The 8603-nt window shown below is 40.3% G+C and overlaps 1 long non-coding RNA gene across 1 annotated transcript in view; it reads right to left on the bottom strand.

Annotated features, from left to right (window-relative positions):
• Positions 1-8603, bottom strand: part of LOC128250038 (uncharacterized) — a 62177-nt gene that overhangs the window by 49415 nt on the left and 4159 nt on the right. The window lies entirely within an intron of this gene.

Raw genomic sequence — 8603 nt, 5'->3', positions numbered from 1 at the left:
ATGTGAGAGAACTTCGCTGTTGGCCGTCTGTCCTCTTCGCCGGCCGGCGAGAAAAGAGAATAAAAAGAGCGGGAACGTTTAGATTTTGAATTCCACGCATACGTGGATAAAAACGCAGTAATGGCGACTGTACCTTGGCGCCAAATGACGTCACTACAACATCATTTACTCTTGGCGTTTTTGAGAAAATTGTGTATTTTCGAAGTTATTTTGTGTTAAAGTTGTCGTATTTCGGTAATTTCAACCAATCAATGACGTCTATTGAGGTGAAAACAATTACTGCTGTTGTTTGTCAACAACAACTTCCGGCGGTGTATATTTCGTTTCTCAGTTATTTATGACATATTTCATCTCAGTTAGGTTCGTATGAATAAACGTGTGTATCTGAAGCGTATTTACTTCATGGCACCACCACAATTGTTCGTGCATTTCTACTGCTTTTAGTTTTTTTCCCTGTTTTTCAGCTACTATTTTCGGAAAGACATTTTTGACCCCCTCCCCCTCCAATTTCTTCATTTTTCACATTTTCCCGTAACTCTAACCCTAATATCCCAACCCTAAAACCCCAACCCTAAAACCTTAACCCTAACCCTAATCCTAAAACCCTAACCCTAACTCTAAAACCTGAACCCTAAAGCTAAAACCAGTACAAACGCGCGAACGATGTCATAAATAACAGTAACAAACGAAATATACACCGCCGATAGTTGTTGTCGACAAACAACGGCAGTAATTTTATTCAGCTGAATACACGTCATTGATTGGTTGAAATTACCGAAATACGACAACTTTAACACGAAATAACTTTAAAAATATAAACTTTTATTGTTGTATATAGTTTCGACCTACAATACTTTGAACAGATTTACTTTTTTTGATAATAATAAAAAAAAACTGGAAGTTAGAGGAGGTTCATTGTTTGAGCTGGCAAAAACGTTAGCACGCCGGGCGTAATGCTTAGCGGTATTTCGTCTGTCTTTATGTTCTGAGTTCAAACTCCACCGAGGTCAACTTTGCCTTTCATCCTTTCGGGGTCGATAAATTAAGTATCAGTTGCGTACTGGGTCGATCTAATCGACTGACCCTCTCCCCCAAAATTTCGGGCCTTGTGCCTAGAGAAGAAAAGAATAGCGAGTACTGAGAAAGGCGGCGAACTGGCAGAAACGTTAGCACCCAAACGTAGCTAAATGCTATAAAGCCCCTGTTGTAATTTATGCTAATTTCTAGGCTAAATTTTTTACAGCATTTACCGGCTTTTCTGCAATATTTTTCCGGCGTTTTTATTCTAGTTGACACTTGTACAATAACAGTAGCAACATCAACAACACTTACATACGAAGTAGTATCAAAAAGTTCCCGGATTAGATATGTTTAATAATTTACTTAAGTTTTAACATCCTCTCCTTCGAAATAGTTACTTGCGCAACAATACACCGGTCCCAACTTTCCTCCCACTTTTGGAATCCAGTCTGAAAGTCGTTTTCCGTAAGCGGATCGAGAACCTTCTGCGATTCACTCTGGATCTCGACAACGGTGTTACAACGGCAATATTTGAGCTATATTTTCATCTTTGGGAAGTGATGGAAGTCCGCTACATGTTCAATTAAAACGTTAGGATTGCCTGCACGGACCCATACGACAGACCAACAACATCAGCAATGTCGTTGATTGCCCTCTGACGATCCTCATGCACAAGCTGATGAATCTTTTCCACATTTTCGGGGATGACTCTCATGGCAGGTCTTCCAGATCTGTAGTGACTTCATCTGGGCATAGAATAGATTCGAACCTGAATCGGCAAATTTCCCCTAAAATTTCAACAGCACTTTTCTCACAGAAAAACGGTAGTTGATAGGAGTTACATTCAACACATGTCTTTGCCAAGTCAATTTATGTCTCTTCCTCTTAAACTTTTAACCTCTTCTATGTCATGAAAAGTTGAAATAGGTAAGGAGCGACCTACATTAATTTATACATTGTTTAAACGATATATCTCTTTTTCTGGCTGGTCTGTATTCTTATAAATACAAGTTGGTGACCATAGACGACCACAGACAGACAGCCTCTGGAGGCTGACGGTCAAACAATCGGCCGCTATGATACAACTTACCTCTGCTCTCTCTCTCACCCATCTTTCTCTTCTAACAAACATCACTCTGTGTACCTTTTTCCTACTACTACACTGACAAGAATATGTACACACTTATACAAGGAAAAATTAACTCTCAATTATATTATACACGCCCGCCATCTTGTGTGGCTATACATAAAGTAACGGTAAATAAAACTTAGAGCCAACATCCATTTCAATCACTGTTCTTTCTGTTCTTCAACATCACACCGGTTACATTTGGATCTTTTTTAAAACGGGGGCCACATTTTTCATTAATGTTTTACGTAGTGTTTTTGGTACTGAAAGACTTTCAAACTTCGTATACTTATCTATTTTGTGTTATAGAACAGAAAAATATTTTTGTATTCGAATTTATTTCATGTAAAAAATTGTCTTATTTCGATAATTTCAACCAATCACTGACAAGTATTCAGTTGTTTATATTTACTCCTTTGGCTGATTAAGCGATGTAAAGCGTATTTAATCTCCATACCTTCGTTTTATTTGCTTTTTTCATTTTAAATTTGCTTTAACCCTAACCCTAACCCTAGGGTTAGGGTTAGAGTTAGGGTTAGGGTTAATTGTTTCAGAATCGTTTGTTTATGTAGTCGGCATTTAATGTATATCGGCTGAATGGACGTCAGTGATTGGTTGAAATTACAGAAATACGACAACTTTAACATGGAATAATTTATGGATTTCTTTTTTTTTTTAAAGAAGACTAAAAGAAAAAGATGTTTTATATGACACATTCTACCAGTGTTCCAAGTTTCAAAGTGTTTCGTTAATGAAAAATGTGGCCCTCGTTTTAAAAAGATCCTTACATTTTGGTAATAACTATGTTACACTTGGCTTCTCGACGTAAAGATTCATTAATCGTAAAAAGATACATTTACATCAACCGTTACAATTGGTAACCTCCGACTCTAACATTTATCGTTGCAGATCGCTTATCGTCTTCTAGGGACGTTCTTCCGTTTTTGAAACGCCTGTGCCACTCGAAACATTGCGTACGACCTGTAGTGAAAAAACTGAAAGAACGGTTGGTCCTATAGCTGGCACTAAGTCGCCACTTCAGAGAAACTGCGTGAACAGAATCACGTACGGGGGTCACCAGTTTGTAGAGAACGACCGTGCGAACCAAGGAGATGGCGACGCGTGGAAACAGGCTCCTTTTAACGCGTCGCACGGTCGACACAAAAATATGGAATATGACATATGAGGGCTCGCTTATGAGATGCGAGCAAGTGCCAGCGAGGAAAGAGAGAGAGAGACACAACCGTTAGATATATAGAGAGAGTAAGTTTATTACGGTAGTCAACTGTGTGTCTGTGTGTGCGTGCATGCGGCAATATAAGTAACACAATATATAAGACGGGCCGTCGTGTACAAGAGTATGTATACAATAATATGTGTATGTGAGTGAATGTGGGAAATACAGAACATGGAATTAGAGTCTGTAACATAGACTATAAGAGTCCTGAACACAAAGATAAGAAAGTACCAGTTCATAGAAGAGTTTCACAGTAGGTAGAATGTCTGTACACAAGAGGTCGTGGCCGAATAGCAGTGCTGAGGTGTCACATGTGTGTGAAGTTGAGCGTCGATGCTGCGACCGGTTACTTGAATACAGAAGATTCTCGCAGGTTGTTATGGCTGTTCTTTTCGTGGTGGAAACAATCCACACAAACAGTGTTGAGAAGGAACCGCGGTTGCTGTTGTTGGTGTGTACATAGGGCGTCGTGTTGGCGCTGGCGACGGAACTGTAGTAGACAGTAGGACGGTGGTGTTGACGTCGTCGCTGGAAACTGGCTGGTGCTGTGTTCTGTGAGATGGTCAACGACCAGACCTGAAAAGGTCTGAGGTCGCGACAAACTGGCGTAGCTGAAGCAAGACTATTTATAGATAAAAAGGGGCTCCAGAAATAGCAGAAAACACTCTCTCACGTGCTCTTAACAGAAGGCCACGATTGGTCGGTATGCACCCTGGCGCGAGACAGAACTGGAGACAAATGCCGCGCAAATAAGAGCCAATCAGGATGATGGACACAACAGGGGCCAAACGGCCGAAGGCTAGATGTTAGCCGCTACGTTATCATTCGTAAATAAATACCCAAGAGAGAGGTTTCACTACAGACCCTTTGCCTCGTCGCTGTAAGCTTGCTGAAGCATGTTCAATGTCTCTGTAGCAGACTTCCCGAGTTTAACGCAAAATTTCACGTTGGCTCTTTGTTCCTGTCTATGACAAAATCGCAGACTACAGCATACACGTGATCACAAAAACACAAATTTTGCAACTTGCGAAGTAAACACAGGGATGTCACTCGGCACACTGCCGCATGAAGATTACTGCTAGCTGTTACTGTGCTACCATCTGTTGGCACGCTACTGAACATTTTGATATCACCTCGTACACGCGTTCTGCCATAGGGAAAAGAAGGGAAATGAAAGTAGTGTCAATGATATAGGTAATTTTGTGGGTGTAATTCAAATCTAGTCAAAAATGCCTGGCAGTAGTGTGTCACGAAAGGTTTCCTTGCGTGAGGAAATTATTCAAGAACGATCAAGAAAAATAGCATTCTCTTGCATTTTCGAAACTGAAGGACTATCCGAGTGTCTTCAAAAGAGTAACTTGATTAAATCCTATGTAGGGTGACGTCGCCTCCGACACTGATATTCGATTTTCCAGATGGAAGGCAAGCGCGAGATAGTCCGACGTAGATTTTCCCATAGACTCAGATCGCAATGAATATGTCAACACAGTACTACATTAACAGTCACATCGACCTCTAAGTTCGTTGTCACTGTTGTAATGCAATATGGGCAGGTCCTGAAAACCATCGAGCCATTCCAGAACTGTGCTCTATCGTGGCTGCAGAAGCAAAAAGTAATGAGACTGGTGAGGCTGGGCTGAAATCCCAACTGTTACACTGTGGTTATAGGAAACCCATCTTGAAGGCTTTTTGCCAGATACACACACACAAACACATACTATTTATACACATACAGACATGTGTGTAGATGTGTATGTATAATTGTGTGTGGATGTATTTAATTACAGATCTATATAGCCTGCTCATTATAATACATTCATTGATGTATTCGTGTGTGTGTGTGTGTGTGTGTTTATCAATACATACTATTTGCATATAGAATTTCCTAATTTAGATGCAGGTTTATACAAGGATGACGGCCTTATAGTCACCCTTAACGAGTACGAATTCGATGGTTTTAGATGGTTTTATTAAATTTTCCCAAGACTGGGTTTAAAAATTACAGTTGACACGAATCTTAGTAGTCTAAATTTTTAGACAACAACTTAGATTTGGGAGTTAACACTTAAAACCATATCGCAAGCCTAATGAAAAGCTATTCTATATCAACCGGCCTGTATTCTTAAAAATATGATTAGCTATATAGGTAAGTGTATTCCTTCGTTGTCATTGAATGAGGCAGTCTTTACCGATACCTCCCCGTATTATAATGATGCGCTAGGCATTGGTGGAGTCTCAAAAGGTCTCGTAAAACTAGACGTACAAAGGTTTTGAGGTATATTCCAGCATTTAGCATAAGCGTTAGAACTAATGTAGGGAGAGAATTTTAAAACTTAGTATCTGGATATTTCCCAAGTGACTATAAATATCACAGAATCAACAAAAGAACGCTAAAGATTAGCTATTCTTGTTGCAAGAACTTCGCCTCTTTCGTCAAGCAGCATAAAATTGTCATTCTCATTAAAACTAACAGAATTGGTAGATCAATGGTTCTCAACCATGGTCCATTGGTGGTCCACATAAAATTTTGCTGTTAACATTTATGGGCAATAAATTAGTTATACTTCTACAATACACATAATATTTCCACAATTCTCTTATACACTTCCTAATAGTATTTAATTGTAAAGATATAATAGGACTTTTTAAAACCTCTAATGTCTATGAGAGTCCAATAGAGTAACATAAGAATCAAAGGGGTTCCTTAGGTAGGGCCGGCTCAAGGTACTGGCAACTCGGACAGTCACCCGAGGCGCCAAAGAAGGCGTGACTAAGACAAGGAAATTTCCACGACCGTCAGCTTGTACTCGCCAAAGTTCAGCTTGCCCGGGGCGCCAACAACTCTAGGGTCGGCCCTGTCCATAGGCAAAAAATGGTTGAGAATCGCTGTGACAGATCATCACAGCCACCTTAAATTTTAAGACCATCTCTCCCCACATCAGGCCTCGAAACCAGTCTTGCTCTATCTTGCAAAGTTTATCTAGGAAAACCAGCATACAAACACGCAGGCATCCATGCACGCGCGCGCTCAACACACACACTGTATATACTTGAGTACTAGTCGATCTCATGTAAAAGTCGACCCCCAATTTTTGGCCAAAAAATTGGGAATTTTCCATAACAGAACAACATTTGTGGGCCAAAGTACCGTATTATCCTGTACGTAGAAATAATACTGTTACAAAATTGTGCGGCTACTTTACTGTAGCCTGCTCTATAGGTGGAATGTTGGGTGCTTATAGTAAAACACCAGTTAATAGCGAGTACTACATATCGGTTGATGGGTGCTACATTACTATTACTAAAATGTATGCACGGGATATGCTGCAAGCCTGCATACATCTTGAAGCACAATAAACACATGCGTAATACACTCGTTGTTTACATGGTGAGAAACGTGTTGCACAGACAGCACTATTGACGAACACTGGCAAACGCCACTGTCTGAATTCGTACAAAGGCATGGCTTTGATAAGCTTAAAAACATTCAATTAATCGCTAGATGAGTGGTTCCCATGTGACCTTTATATTTTCCTCATTTCCAAATACAATAAACACATGTACCAGACGCTCGTCTGTTTACATAGTGAGAAACGTGTTTCACAGACAGCACTATCGACGAACGACAGCAAACACCATTGTATGAAGTCGTACAGAGGCATAACTTCGATAAGCCTAAGAACTTTTAGTTAATCGCTAGATCAGTGGTTTCCAAACTTTTCCGCTGCAGAATCCTTCGACATTATTTTTAAAAACGCGTAACCCCTGATAACTTTCAGGGAACCTTGGAGTTTTGCAGAACACATTTTGGGAATCCCTGCTCCAGATTAACAACTTTACACCACATTATGGACGTTTAATATTAACTGCACATGAAAGCTACGCGGTCTTGTTTATGGGTTTTGTTATTTACTAGGACGCGTGTTTTGATGCATAGAATTGGTAATATTACTGTAATTCATTGTGTTTTCCTTCACTTGGAGATCAGTTGGGCTTCTGCTGCTGATACGGTACTTCGGATTCTAGCTTGAATTTCAGCCCCTCAAAAGTAGTATTCATGTAATAGTCGACCCCATAAATTTGACCTTTAAAAAATGGTCAAAAAAATTCGACTTTTACACGAGTATATACGGTACTTACGTGCATGTAAGCATGCATTCTAAGTACTAACAGTTAAGATGAGATGATGGTAATAAGCAGTGGCGGACTGGGTCTAAAAATATTGGTTGCCAGGAGACTGAGGGGGCCCACCCGCAACTACAAGGGGGCGAGCCCACCCACAATGCTATAATTTAATTTTTTTTTTTTTTGTTAAAAGTATTCTTTTCAACTGTCTACAAACACAACCAAATTGAAATAATGCATTCATCCAGAAGTGAATAAAAAATTCTCAAACCTGAGGGAATGGGCCCCTTAGATACTAACGTGGGCGCCCATATATGGATTCTAATGGCGCACTTGCCACCGGGCAAGCTGGCGACCTGGCCAGTCCGTCACTGGTAATAAGCCTAGCCAGGAGTGATTTAAGTCTCTTTGGATGGACCTAACGTTTAGTGGATTTTCTTCGCCCGGGTCTCCCAGAGTTAGAGGAAAAGCAAAGCCTGTATGTTTGTGGCAGAAAATTGGGTGCAGAATATGCAAAAAAAAAAAAAAAAAACGAAGTCAACTACACTTGTATATTTGTAGGTTTGATGGATGGATGGCTCTCGACACCTTGTTAGCTTATCCGTCCTTGTAGATAGATATTAATTTTTGCTCGGTCAGGATGTCAATCCACTGTCCACACACACACAGTGAGACCGTTGAGTGCGGTTTAGTCGCAAACGGCCCGACTACGGAAAACATGCGGCACTGATTAACATGATTACTAATAGCAGATAATTCTGGATCTGATCTAATGTAGACAGACATTGAGGAAAAACAAGAATCTTAAATGACTTTGGGTAATCTCAGTTAAACTTACACTAAGGTCTGGCTCGAATCCAACATTGACTGTCTTGTAGAGATCTAATCCTATTGATCAATCAACAGATCGATCTGATGTTAGAGCGATAGACATGCATTCCCATACACGCACAAGCGCATTCATCAGTACACGCGCATTTCGTCCCATTTATGTGCGTGTGCGCAGTATGTGAGTATACATGTGTCTATGTGCGCGCACACACACTCAAGTATGTTTGTATGCGTGCCCGCTTGTGTGTGTATATATATATA

The sequence above is a fragment of the Octopus bimaculoides genome, chromosome 19, assembly GCF_001194135.2.
Source record: "Octopus bimaculoides isolate UCB-OBI-ISO-001 chromosome 19, ASM119413v2, whole genome shotgun sequence".
NCBI classification, from domain to species: Eukaryota; Metazoa; Mollusca; class Cephalopoda; order Octopoda; family Octopodidae; genus Octopus; species Octopus bimaculoides.
This window is presented reverse-complemented; position numbering and strand designations above follow the sequence as displayed.